Below are 14,295 nucleotides of genomic sequence, written 5' to 3'. Positions count from 1 at the left end.
GGGCCCGCCTTCATATTTGTGCTTGATGCATCTTCCCGGCTGCTTGCCCATTTGCTAGTGAACCCCCCAAAGATGCCATATTGAAACTACTTTACTTTCCTGGTTGCTCCAGGCTTGCTCTAGCTTCCCCTAAAATGAAAAGCGCCACAGACCTTGCTGGTCTGCAACAGAGCCAATCTTGATGTCCTGTGTGGGTTGCGGTTACCAAGGCTTGTTGGATCCAATCCGGATACCAACACTGCAATCATCTAGATCCATTGTGGGTCAGCTCGAATCCAGCTCCTGGTCATTGTTGATGCCTCTTGGACCTCATGGCTGAAGAGACAAGCTGACCATCTTTACCTGCAAAGCACCCGACATCGCCTGGTTCCTTCCTGGTTCCTTCCTCCAATCAATCAATCAGGAGTTTGTTAAAGCACAACTACTCACCCGTAAGGGTCTCAAGGCGCTAGGGGTGGGGGGGTGCAGGTTCCATTCCATCAAGGAGGGGTCTGTCGAAGAGCCAGGTTTTGAGGTTTCTTGCAAAGATGGGGAGCGATGTTGTCTGCCTGAGGTGGAGAGGAAGGGCGTTCCATGCTTTGGCTGCGAGGAAGGAGAAGGAGCGGCCTACCGATCTGGTCTTTCTGGTGCGAGGGACGTCGGCGTAGGAGAGCTGGGCTGATCTTAGGGTCCTTTGGGGAGCGTGGATTTTGAGCCGGCATTTCAGGTATGTTGGTCCGGTGCCATGGAGGGCCTTGTGTGCGTGGGTGAGCATCTTAAAGGTGATTCTCGCCTCGAAGGGGAGCCAGTGGAGTGTGCGCAGGTGCTGGGAGATGTGGCAGTGTTTTGGCAGGTAGAGGACCAGTCTTGCGGCGGCGTTCTGGATGTTCTGTAGCTTGCGGATGAGGTTTTTGTTTATTCCGGCGTAGAGTGCATTGCCGTAGTCGAGTCTGCTGGTGACCAGGGCGTGAGTGACTGTCTTTCGGTGTTCGAGGGGGATCCATTTGAAGGTCTTACGAAGGAGGCGGAGGGTGTGGAAGCAGGAAGATGAGACAGAGTTGATCTGGCGTTACATTTTGAGCTCAGAGTCCAGGATGATTCCCAGGTTGCGTGCGTGGTCTGTGGGGGTTGGTGGGTTTCCGAGGGCGGTGGGCCACCAGGTGTCGCTCCAGGCGTCGGGGTTTGGGCCCATGATGCGTACTTCTGTTTTGTTGGTGTTTAGTTGTAGGCAGCTGTTTTTCATCCATTTGGCGACGGCTTCCATGCCTTCTCAAAAGTTGCGTCTGGCGGTGTTGGGCTCGTTGGATAGGGAGAGGATGAGCTGGGTGTCATCTGCGTATGACACAATGTTGAGTCCATAAGTTCTGACGATGGAGGCAAGTGGAGCCATGTAGACGTTGAAGAGCGTCGGGCTGAGGGAGGAGCCCTGGGGGACTCCGCAGGTGGTAGGTGTGGGGTCTGAGAGGAAAGGGGGGAGTCTGACCCGTTGCGTCCTGCCGGAGAGGAAGGAGCAGATCCAGTCGAGGTCCTTGTCCTGGATTCCTGCGTTGTAGAGTCTGCGTATTAGGGTGCAGTGGGAGACTGTGTCGAACGCCGCTGATAGGTCTAGGAGGATGAGGGCTACTGTTTCTCCTTTGTCCAGTAGGGTACGGATGTTGTCTGTTGCGGTGAGGAGGGCGGTTTGGGTACTGTGGTTTTTTCTGAAGCCGGATTGGGAGGAGTCGAGGATATTGTGTTCTTCAATGAATGTGGCGAGTTGGCTGTTGATGGCTTTCTCGATGACTTTCGCTGGGAACGGGAGCAGGGAGATGGGTCTGTAGTTTTTGAGGTTGGTGGGGTCCGCTGAGGGTTTCTTCAGGAGGGGGTTGACCTTGGCGTGTTTCCAGTCGTCGGGGAACGAGGCGGTCACCAGGGAGCGGTTGATGGTGTGGCAGAGCATGGGTGCGATGGTGTCAGCGGCTCTGTTGAAGATGTGGTGGGGCAGGGGTCCGTGGGGGCCCCTGAATGGATTGACTTCATTGTCTTCAGTGTGTCTTTGGTGGTGAGGGCTGTCCAGTCATCAATCGCTGGTTTACGGGTGTCGGGGTGGTTGGTGAGGGTTCAGTGTGTTGGTTGTCTTCATCGAAGTTGTCGTAGATGCTCTTGATTTTGTGGTGGAAAAAGGTGCTGAGTTTGTCGCAGAGGTCTTGTGACGTAGGGATGTCGGTAGACTCGCTGGTGGGTTGGGCGAACTCCTTGATGATGCTGAAGAGTTCCTTGCTGTTGTGTGCGTGGGTGGAGATTCTGTCTTCAATCGCTTTTTTCCTCGTTTCTCTGATGAGTTGATGGTGAGCGTTGGTAGCGGCTCTGAAGTTGATGTGGGCTTCTGTGGATTTGGTGTTTCTCCAGGCCTTTTCGAGGTGGCGGCATGTGCGCCTGGACTCTCGAAGTTCAGTCGTAAACCATCTGGCTTTCTTGGCACGGGTATTGTTGTTTTTCTTGAGGGGGGCTATGGTGTTGGTGCTGTCCGAGATCCATCTATGCAGGGTTCGGGCTGCGCTGTTGGGGTCGTCGTTTTCCATGATGGTTGGGGTCGGAGTTGTTGAGTGAGGAGATAAGCTGGTCGTCGGTGATTGTGGTCCAGTTTCTTTGTGGAGGCAGGTGCTGGTGTCTGTGGATGGTGGGTGATCTGAAGGTGAAGTGGACGCAACGATGGTCGGTCCATGGGAGTTCGGTGGTGTGGCTGAAGTTGATGGAGTTTCCTGTAGTGAAGAGGGGGTCGAGGGTGTGTCCTGCTGAGTGTTTTTTTGGCTCGGTCACGATCTGGCAGAGTCCAATGTTGTGGAGGTTGTCCAGGAGGCATGTGGTGTTGGGATCCAGTTGATTGTCGAGGTGGAAGTTGAGGTCTCCCAGCAGGGTGTAGTTGGTGGATGCGATGGCCTGCGGGGAGATAATGTCCGTGATGGCATTGGTGAAGGGTCCGCGGAGTCCAGGGGTTCGGTAGATGAGGGTTCCTCGGAGGGCGGCAGTGGGGCTGGCCAGCATCTTGAAGTGAAGGTGTTCCATCAGTTCTGTGGACTCATCAGGGAGTGTGCTCAGGAGGAGGCTAGATTTGTGGACGATGGCGATTCTTCCTCCTGGGTGGGTGGGGCGGTCCTTCCTGTAGATCTTGTATCCTTGGGGGATGGCGATGGCGATGTCCTGTCCTGAGGTGGCGTTGGTCCAGGTTTCGGTGAAGAATGCTACGTCCGGGGTGGTTCTGTCGAGGAGGTCCCAGATTTCTGTGGCGTGTTTGTGGAGGGATCGGACGTTGAGGAGGATGCATTGCAGGGTCTTTGGTTCGGTTGTGTTCTTGTGGGCGGGTTGTACTGGATCCGTGTTCTTGGCGGTGCTGCAGGTGTGCCGGCAGCGGTGACAGCTGAAGGGTCCATGAGTGTCGGCTGGTGATGCTAGCTTGTAGTTGTTGTTGCAGCCTGGGTTCAGTGCGTGGAGTGCTGGTGGGTCGAAGTGTTGGCGGGGCGGAGGTCCAGCGTTCCAGGTGCTGGTCGCGGACGGGTTGCGGACGGGCACAGACTTGCTTGCCTTTGACGCGCCTTCGGTGCACCAGCGGCGCGCCCGCAGCCCGCGGCCGGGCCGCCATTGAGTAGGGGTCGGGGAGGGCTGGACAGCTGGGAGGCGGGAGCAGGGAGAGGAGCTGGATTGGGCCGGTTGCGCTGGGGGGGGGGGAGGCCACGGGGGCAGCAGCGGCGGGGAAAGGTAAAGAGAGGAAAGAGGGGATAAAGAAAAAAAGGAAAATAAGCAGAAATAAGGCACAAAAGAGCAGAGATGCAGAAAAGGGCAGAAAGGTGAAAGATGGAAAGGGTAGAAAAACAAGTGAAAACGAGTGAAGGAGCATAGGGAGAGAAAGGGAAAATGGGCAAAAATAAGGCAAAAAAGAGCAGAGGTGCAGAAAGGTGAAAGATAGAAAGGGTAGAAAAACGAGTGAAGGAGCAGAGGGAGAGAAAAGGAAAATGGGCAGAAATAAGGCACAAAAGAGCAGAGATGCAGAAAGGTGCAGAAGGGTGAAAGATAGAAAGGGTAGAAAAATGAGTGAAGGAGCAGAGTGAGAGAAAGGAGACAGAGGTCCACTGGATCACTAGGCATGAGGCGCAGGGAAACCTGCAGGTGGAGGAGGGCCTCGATCACTAACACTCAAGAGTGCAGGGGCAGGGGCACCTCACTTAATGGTGGATCTGCGAGGGTGGGAGAGCAATTTCACTGACAATGAGTCAGTGGTCTTGCTAGTCACTGTTTGGTGACCCAGATTCTGTCCCCTCTGCTTTCAGGTTCTTCTCATCTTTGATCCACTCTTGGATCCACCCCGACACTTTTCCTCTAGTCGCCTGCAGCACTTCTTTGCAGCTTTCCATAGAAAACGACAACGAAACCCGACACGAAAAGGCTCCTGTGCACCCGGTGATGTAACACGAGTGCTCCGGTGCTCCCATGGGTCTTGATTCTCGAAGTGTCCTAGTTTAAAAGGGTTCCATCCAAGTCCTTCCGGAAGTGTCCTTAATCTTTAACTTTGTAACTTTTACGAACACCATAGAAAGTCAATGGGAACCCGCACCTGTGTTTAGACACTGCACGCAGCTCCTGTGGGTCTCTTACTTCCTAACAACTGGTTGATTAGTGTAGCCCCAATGATTCTACAGGCCCTAGGCCTGCTTTCTAACTCTCTAGTCTTCTTATACCACTTTCTAAGTATATGGTTAGTGAGGCCCCTAGGGCATAACGTATGCTGTGCAACTTATTATGTATTAACTGTGTGACTTGTATTGTATTTTTACCTCTGACCTCATAAATAGTGCAGGGGGTTGTGTTTAGATTATATACATATATATCTGATATATACCTTGTGTGGTGTCCTTTCATTTGGTATTCAAGGGATTATATATGGTAAAACAACTTGCTTAACTGGCCTACTGCAGTCTTAGCCTGATGCCTGCTGGTTCATGCTACCACTAGGATAGCTTTCTATAAGGTTGACTTTACAACCACCATCAATAAGGGTCGATTAGACTGGTGCAAGGTGCCCACTAGAACTAGTGGACATCATATGCCAGGCTAACTTCTCACACAGGCAATTTGTGACTCCTACAACTTATAACCCTCATCGACTCGTTTTATGTTTTATGTTTTATGTTTTATGTTTTATGTTTTATGTTTTATGTTTTATGTTTTGTTTTGTTTTGTTTTGTTTTGTTTTGTTTTGTTTTGTTTTGTTTTGTTTTGTTTTGTTTTGTTATGTTATGTTATGTTATGTTATGTTATGTTATGTTATGTTATCCGGATTTGTAGAGCACACAGATGCCCCAGCAAAGGGGCGTCCTGGCGCTGACAGAACAGAAAACCGGGCAAAAGCAATAACAGGAGCCCAAAACACAACAGCACTAGGGGTCTAAGGGAAAAAGGAAAGTTTTAACAGCCTTCCTGAACGACAAGAGTCCGTCAATCGCACGGATATGGACAGGAAGGGCGTTCCATAACTTGGCAGCGAGCACTCTAAAAGAGCGGCTGCCAATCCTAGACCTCTTGAAACGCGTTACTATAGCCAAGTGAAGACCAGAGACCTCAGAGACCGTGATGGAACATATGAAGAGATGAGATGCTTCAAAATCTGAGGAGACGAGTGTTTCAGGATTTTGAAAGAGAGACAAAGAGACTTGAACTTAATTCTCTGAGCAACAGGAAGCCAGTGGAGCTTGTGAATATTTTTTTTGGCTGAACAGAATCTTGGTAAGCCAACCAGAGCCCTGGTGGCAGCGTTCTGAACGCGTTGAAGTCTAGAGAGTTCAGCCTGATTAGCTCCCAATAGAAGAGAACTGGGGTAATCTAACTTCGACAGAATCATAGCTTGTACAATAAGCTGTCTAGTAGGTGCATCAAAGAATTTAAAAATAGATCTGAGCTTACGCAAGGTCCCGAAACACATGGCAGCAACCTTTTTAGTATGTGTGGTAAAGCTGAGTTTAGAGTCGAACCAGACCCCTGGACTTTTAACCTCAGTAACAGAGATAGGAGTAGGACCGAGCTCTGATGGCCACCAATTGTCGCCCCATAGGTGACTCTGTTTCTCAACAATGAGCACCTCGGTTTTCCTGGCGTTCAATTGAAGGTAATTATCAGTCATCCAACGAGCCACAGAAATAAGCCCCTCACGGAACTTAGCAGCCTCAAGATCGGAAGCCCCACTTGCTGCAACCGCCAGCTGCGTGTCGTCAGTGTAGGACACCATAGTCAGGTTCCCACACTTGGTGACAGCAGCCAGCGGCTGCACATAGAGGTTGAACAAAGTGGGGCTAAGAGCCGATCCCTGCGGGACTCCCTGGGCAATCACATAAGGTTTAGATTCAAAAGGTGGAGTGGCAACCTTGAAGGTACGACCAGATAGAAAAGATCGAAACCATTCAAGTGCCATATTGTCGACACCCCCCTCAACCAAACACTGAAGTAAAATATCGTGGGAGACCGTGTCGAACGCGGCACTGAGATCAAGAAGAACCATTGCCGCAGTGTAATCAGAATCAACCAACATGCGAAGGTGTTCAGCCATAGAGAGTAGCGCAGTCTCGGTACTATGACTGGGCCGAAACCCATTCTGCGATGGATCTAGTATATTGGCAGAATGGAGATGATTAGATAAGATGGTGTTAACATGGGCCTCGGTCAGTTTAGCTGCCCACGGGAGGAGGGAGATAGGATTATAAATCTCCAATTTTAGTGGGTCCAGGGCAGGTTTTTTAAAGATAGGAATCACCTGGGCCTGTTTCCAGGTGCCAGGGACGGAGCCTAAGGATAGGGACAGATTGATGAGCTCACATAAAGGAGGGAGGCAGAGGGAGGCAGATTCTCTAAATTGAGCGGGTCGTAGCGGATCCTTCGGAGAACCTGATTTAACTTTCACTACAAGTTTGTTAAAATCCTCCATTGAAAGCTCTGGGAGGTGAGATAAAGATGAAGTAGTTTTCGAAGCAGGTATCAGTTTCTGCGAAGACCCTGTGGAGCTGGGAAAGGCACAGTAAATACCCTCCACCTTACCAATAAAAAAAGCAGCCAAATCCTCACAATGGGAGGAGGAGCAAATCTCAGCAGCTGATGAACTGCTAGTAGTAAGATCCTTAAGCACTTTAAAAATAAGTTTGGTCGGGTTAGTACTGGTACTAAATTCACGAGAAAAGTAGGCGGCACGAGCCCTGCAGATCGCTCTATGATACTTCTTGATACCAGCAAGGTACTGAGTTTTTCTTTCAGGCTGATATGATTTACGCCAGGCTCTTTCGGCTTGTTTGGAAGATTGTTTTAGGAGCCGAAGCGAATCATCATACCAGGGGCTGGAATCGGTACGCCGCTGTTTGCTCTCAGCGATGGGAATCAGCCTATCCAAGGCTTTAGTCAGCCAGTTGCAATAAAGATCACAGCCAGACTCCACATCAGTAAAAGTGCCCAAGGGGAGAGCGCCGAGAAGCTGATGGAAGTCGTTCAATTTCAGTTTTTTCCAAGGGCGTCTGAGAATAGTAGGAGTTGAGGCTTTGAGGACTGGATCATTAAGCGTAAGATGTAATTCAATTAAATGATGGTCAGTCCAGGCCATGGGCCTCGGAGGCATCACCTTAACCATTGTAAGGTTAATGAAAAAGGGGTCCAAAATATGACCGCCAACATGTGTGTGGTGTTCAACTAATTGAAATAACTGGAGCGCCTCCAGATCGGCAAGAGTGCTGCTGGCCGCCGGTGGGCATGGAGAGTCAAAGTGGAGATTTAGATCAGCGACAATGCTAAAGTTAGCAGCTTTTAGGGCCAGAGAACTAACTACGTCAGGAAGAGCAGCCCTGAAAGCAGCATCCGGACCCGGCCAGAAAAAGTGGGCGCTTTCGCAGCCAGCTATATCTATGGCCTTCCAGATACACGGATAACAAGATTTAACAGCCGCCGCAAGGCCACCACCTCTAGAGTAAATTGTGTACTCAGGAGGGAGTGCCAGTTTAACCGGTGCCAAAGCATCGTCATGAAGCCATGTTTCTGACATGAAAAGAATGTCAGGAGTCTCCTCCATTAGTAGGTCATGGATATCCAAATGATGCTTAACCAAAGATCTAACATTGAGATGGCATACCTTAAAAACAGAGGAATCTTGATGTTTCACCTGAGAAGAGCTAATGTTGTTAAGACGCTCTTAAAAAGACTAAGCTATGTGCAGAAATCGGAACAGGGGATGTAAGAGAAAAAGCACACCCAGGGCAACGAAAAGGGCCGCACAGAGGATGTAAAGAAACATCAGAGCACGGGGACAAAGTCGGACGTAGGCAGAGCAACTCAGCTCTGGAATACCTACTTATAAAGGGAGAGGAGAGCGACGTGTACATGTACATTGATTACACATTTGTATGATTTATTGTGTCTATGTGTGTGATAAAAAGCGGCCTGATGCCCTACTCTGAGACGAGTAGAACTATAAGACACCTAAATAAAAAAGAAATGCATGAAATGCGCAGGCGCGCGTGCATGCACAGTTTTCTCAAGGATTACCCAGATGTCGAGGAAGAGGAGGAGGAGGGCAGCCCGGGGATGCCACAGTTCAGGTAAGTGGGTTTAATTTACTTTTAAGTAATGTGGAATTACTTGTTAATATTGGGTGCGGAGGCGGGTGGCGTAGCGAAGCAGAGTTTCACAGAGTTTGTTCACAATGCCCACTACACCCAGGGTTCTTTTTTCTTAGTTTTGTCCTCTGTTACTCTGTGCCTGTGCTTGCATGTTAATGCATCATTTGTCCCTTCCATTTGTGTTTTGGCAACTGCATGGTTATTTTTGGGGTCCGGTACTCCGAAGATATTGGAGCGCAAAATGCCTTTCGAAGCTTCAAAGTCGCCCGCTCTAGCCATTATTAGTGTTTGTTTCTGCAATTTTAGATGTCGCCCATCATTTGGGCTATTTTTGGCAGGATACTGGTTTTGTTGTGGATTTCTTTGTATGGGGGATTGGACTTGTTTCGCTTTGGTACCGATGACGCTCTACCAATGGTACCAATGACGCACTGTACAGTGCACAACCGTGGAAAGTTTCTATGGAGCTAAAAATAAACTGCTAATGACAGAAATAAATTGTAGATAAGCATTGCGAAAGCACTTTCTGCGCTTCTTGTCTTGTTTCATTGCAGTGAATTAAAACACTGAGAGTTCCCATTGGGAGATGGGTTTGCGTCTCATGTACTCCATAGCTGTCAAGGTTTCAGATTGCTATGTGTGACATTTCATTAACTTCAGGGAAATTATAAGTGACATTTCAACGACAATGAGAGACACTTTCTCGCGAGCAGAATCAAGCAATGGAGATGATGGAAACAGATACATATCAGAAATACACCCATTTGATCAGCAAGAAACTCTTTGAAGATCTTAAAACTGCTAAAAGCACCAGAAATGGTCGCTCAGTCCACGTGGGACCGGGCCCAACAGGAAGGTTGTGTAAGGGCCCAACATGAACAAGTTACACACTGAGTCATCTCTGCTGCCAAAGTGTCCCACAGAATTAAAAAAACAAGATGAGAGGCAATATGATCACAAATGAAGATACATTTCAGATTAATATATTTCAATATTTCACATTATCTTCAGATATTCAGTAGAGATGGGTGTGTAAGTAAAGGCACAGCCATAGTTTGAAAGTTCAAGTCCAAGTGTTTGTATCGGGTTTCCTCTTGTTGTCTGAGTCTCAATATTCATCTGAAATACACTTTTACAGGACTTCAGAATTGGTAATACTCATATGAATTGAAGAACTGTGACAGTAATCTGGCTTGCTTTACTGTCTTCTACAATCATTGATATTACTTTACAGTGTCCTGAAGAAGCCCTTGTTGTAGGGCGAAACATGTTGGCCGGCTGCACTCGTATGAATTATATACATTTGAAATAAAGAATCTCCTGTTCACATTGGGAACTGTGGATTGAAATCATTGAAATTTGGACTCTTCATTTGTGATCATATTGCCTCTCATCTTGTTGTTATAGTTGTATTCGATTCATGGCCATGTGGTGACTGTTCATTTGAGGTGGGCAGTATTATTCTTGTGACTCAAGAGTAACTATACTGGGGCGTGCAGTAAGTCGTGCCTTGCTGACATCTTTTGTTCACATGTCCCACAGACTCTGCCCACGTCAGCATCGGAGTGTCTAAATCCGATGCTGACGAACATAAAGGGACTGCACTAGTGCTCCCTATTTTCATTGTGTTTTGTTTTGTGAATGTACTGTTATTTCTTCTGCTTTAAAACTGCTGCAAATAGCCTTTTGTACTGTAACTTTGTGGTTGGTGCTTTGAATATGCACCATACCATGCATGCTTTTTAGGTCTCGACCTGATAAAGCGCATGCACTGGTCTGGACGAGAAATTTAGTAGCTGCTTTTAAAAGTGCTACCAAAGCGCCCCCAGCTTGCTATCACGTGCACAAGAGCGCGCGTGACGTGCACAGCTGGCATTTGGCTTCTTTTATCGCCTGCATGCCCCGTCACTCTGCTGGCCTTTATGCCCGTCCGTCCTTCCTCCCTCTCACACTCGGCGACGGCACTTTGCCCTTCTCCCTCCCACACCGCAGAGCAGTCCTTTTACAAATGATTTGTAAATTAGAATTCTGTGCTTTGGCATGTGGGCTTCCAGTAACAGTAGAAAATCCTGGGCTTTACTAAGTTACTTTTGTCATAGTAGAATCCTTTTCGCGTTTGAGTTCAAGTAGATGAGGCACTGGAAACTTTGGATTTATACCAGCAATTTACGATTTGAGCTGCAAAAAAACAGGTGCTAGAGTCCCACACTTGCGCTCCCTGAAAGATTATTAAAAGCACAGAAACTTGTGGTTGTTTAAAGTGCAGAAAAGATTGTTCATGCCTCTTCACTGGCACTTCTTCTGCTTGTCATAGAGGTTACTGCGTGTTTCCAGGTTTGTGCTTCACTGGAGGAGAATTAGCAGCGCAAAGGTGAAGAGTTAGCAATAAAACCAGAGGGCGCTGTGCGGACTGGCCTGCACACTCAGGGGCTTGCACGGTTAGTGGCTCTTCCTCATAACAAAGCTGTTTCAAAATCCTGCTTTAAATTTGGCTCTAATTAAACCAGGCGTGTGCATGCAGGCCTTTGTTCTCCACATACAGCTCGTGCCCGTGCTCCGCCCATTGCATTGCAAGCTACATTGGTGAGGGTTTGTTGACCCTTAAGTATAGACTAAAAGTCTACCATTGTCACCTTTGTTTAAGGAATGTGTTGATTACTGGATTTTAGGTTCTCTACTGGTTGTACATGAGTAATCAAGCCTGGCCGGAAGTTGTCTCAGCTTCAGCCAATTATTCGTGAGACCGACTGTGCAGCAGCAGGCTCTGAAAATCAAAGGAAATCATTTAATCCACGTCAGCACGTCACACTGGTCGTTCAGGCAAAGCCATTGTTCCTGTTTCCTTCAGCAGCTCTTTACCTCTGTTCATCACTAAGGATGTCCAGCTAACACCGGTACAGGACAGGGCACTATTGAGGGTTTCGGCTTAAAATCACAGAAAGGTACATACCGGTGAGCGTGTCTGCATGAGCATGTGTGCACGTGTGTGCGTGAGCGAGAGTGCACTTTGAAGTTTCAAAATGTCCAGTACTAAATCACATGCTACAAAATGGCCATATATGTACTTAATGACCATATAAGTACTTTGACGATATGTATATTTCTAACGTACGCAGATATTAAGTGTTGTACACAATAGTTTTGTGATTGATATTTTTACTGACAGCCTTCTGTGTATACACACACGTTTAGGGAGTCCTTTACAGTCAGCAGTAGCAGTGCATCATCTCCTCACACACACAGACCAAGTGGTACAATGCTAAAAGCAGAGAAAGTTGACCATCGCACACGAAACACATTCAGGACAAGCAGCTGTAATGTAAGCTTCTTTCACACCCAGGAGATACACTTAGCTGAGGAGTAAATTGCGAAACTTTGCACCTCTCCATGTTTCTTCAGCTTTCTAAAACTCTTCATAAAGATTACAGACTTCCAAAAACTGCTGTTTTGCAAAATGAAACATCGAAAAAATGTCTAAAGGTAGATTTCTACTGCAGAAGAATTATTTCCTTGAGTAATTTGGCAAAACAAAAAGAGGTGATTTACTTACACTGTAATAAATCATTCTTCACCAATGCTGTTTCATCAAACTCAACAGTTTGCCTTTGGTTTTCCTCTCGCTTGCTCCCTGCCTCTGCACCTCCCCCCACTCCTCGCTCACTTTTTCTCTTGCTTCCTTGCCTCCTCCGACGATCCACACTAGCTGCGCGGAGATCACAACAGCAACCTCGCTAATACTTTTGATGATTGCCAACGTAGAGCGACACAACCACACACACACACAACCACACACACACACAACCACACATACACAACACACAACCACACACACCCACAACCACACACACCCACAACCACACACACAACTATACACACAACCACACACACTCACTCAACCACACCTACAACAAAACACACAACCACAACCACACCCACAACTACACAACCAAACACAACCAAACAAAACCACACACAACCACACCCACAAACACAACTACCCACAACCACACACACGCACAACCACACCCACAACCACACACATAACCAAACACACAACCACACACACACAACCATGGATGGCACTAGGAGCTGGACATCATGTTTTGAAAGGGGTACTCCTAGCCAAAGGGAGCCAGTATAGAGACTGAAGAGCAAGGAAAATGCATGAACTTATATGAAGGTTGATGAGTTGTTTTGAAGTTGCATTGCCGGTTCTTTTTGATCACTTAGTTGGCTGCTGTGCGTTCTAAACCATTGTCAAAGTCCAGACGGATGAGGACTAGACTAAAGGTGGCTTGTATCTTTTGTTGGAATCCTAAATAAAGGGAGTTTTTGCCTATGCATCGGATTATGTAAAAGCACCATTTCGTGATTTGCCTCACTTGACGTGTCAGGGACATGCTTGAGTCCCAGTGCTTAATATGTGCCAGTGTTAGTCAGTGCTCGACACCTGTACTCATTTCTTCACATCACACACAATTATGAGAACCCACTACATGGTGGCCCAATCAGTCTATTAAACAAGCATTGGCATAGCCAATAGGTCTTGCTTTGGGACCTTATAAGTATTTACTTAAGCAGCACAATATCCTTAGTGCAACAACATCAACTGTTGCATGGCTAAACACTTATAAGGTCCCAAAGGCGAGACCTATTGGTTATGACAATGCTTGTTTTCTGCATGTTATTACAATGCAGTTGTTACAACGACTGCGTTGCAACAACACATGCCATTACTCCGCAAGACAGAACAACGACTTGCTCTGGGGGGGGGCTGGATGTTGGAATAATATAATTCCCTATTTCAACTCCAGTCTGTGCAACAGTAGGGAAGGTATTGGATTTTAAAACCAACACCTTCTGACCCCTCCACAATTGGTTGTTCCTACTTGTGGAGTAATGGTATGCGTTGTTACAACGCAGTTGTTGTAACTACCGTGTTGTAATTGCACGCGGTGTTCCGGATTCGGGGTAAACAATGTTTACCTGGTGCTTTCATATCCCATTGTTTATAGGAATGTTGATCGGGTTCGGTCTACCCACAGGCATCACAACAAACCTATGGGGTACGGTTATATTATGAGCTCGGCTCACTCCTTCATCAAACTGTTTATATCCTAGCTGTGAGTAGTTATTTTCACATGGCGATGACTGTACCCTCTATTGAGGCTGCCAGAAAGTTACGTTTTGTTTGCAGCAAAGGCAGATTACGTTTTAAGGGCCAATAATTAGTTTTTGGTGCTAAAAAAACACCACCCAAAGGGAAGGACAATTGTATTGAAGAATGCAACTGAATAACGCATCAAAGGTTTAGGCAGCAGTTTCTGTGGTAATCTTTGCACCCTGCAGTTCATTCAATGATAACCATCTGTTTCCCAAAAACATCAAGTACTATTTAAACCAGTCCAGACTCCTTGGCCTGCTGCTTTTTCTGGAAAAAATGGAAGCACTATAACATGACGTCATTGCTGCTTGCAACACTACTTCACACCATAATTCGCACATGTGCAAAATAATACATGTTTTTTGATGCTTTAATCACACTTTATTTAACACCTTTCTACGCATTGGTGGTGGAGTTGGTCTCCCTGAAACTTTTGCTTTGTGCTTTAAATACCCGTAAATAACAGTGGGAAAGTTTCACTAACACATTTTACAGGCTGTAAATAATGCCAGTACAACATAGGCAACTGGG

This window comes from Lissotriton vulgaris, unplaced genomic scaffold, assembly GCF_964263255.1.
Source record: "Lissotriton vulgaris unplaced genomic scaffold, aLisVul1.2 SCAFFOLD_2054, whole genome shotgun sequence".
In the NCBI taxonomy this organism is placed as follows: domain Eukaryota; kingdom Metazoa; phylum Chordata; class Amphibia; order Caudata; family Salamandridae; genus Lissotriton; species Lissotriton vulgaris.
Note: the sequence above shows the minus strand (reverse complement) of the source record.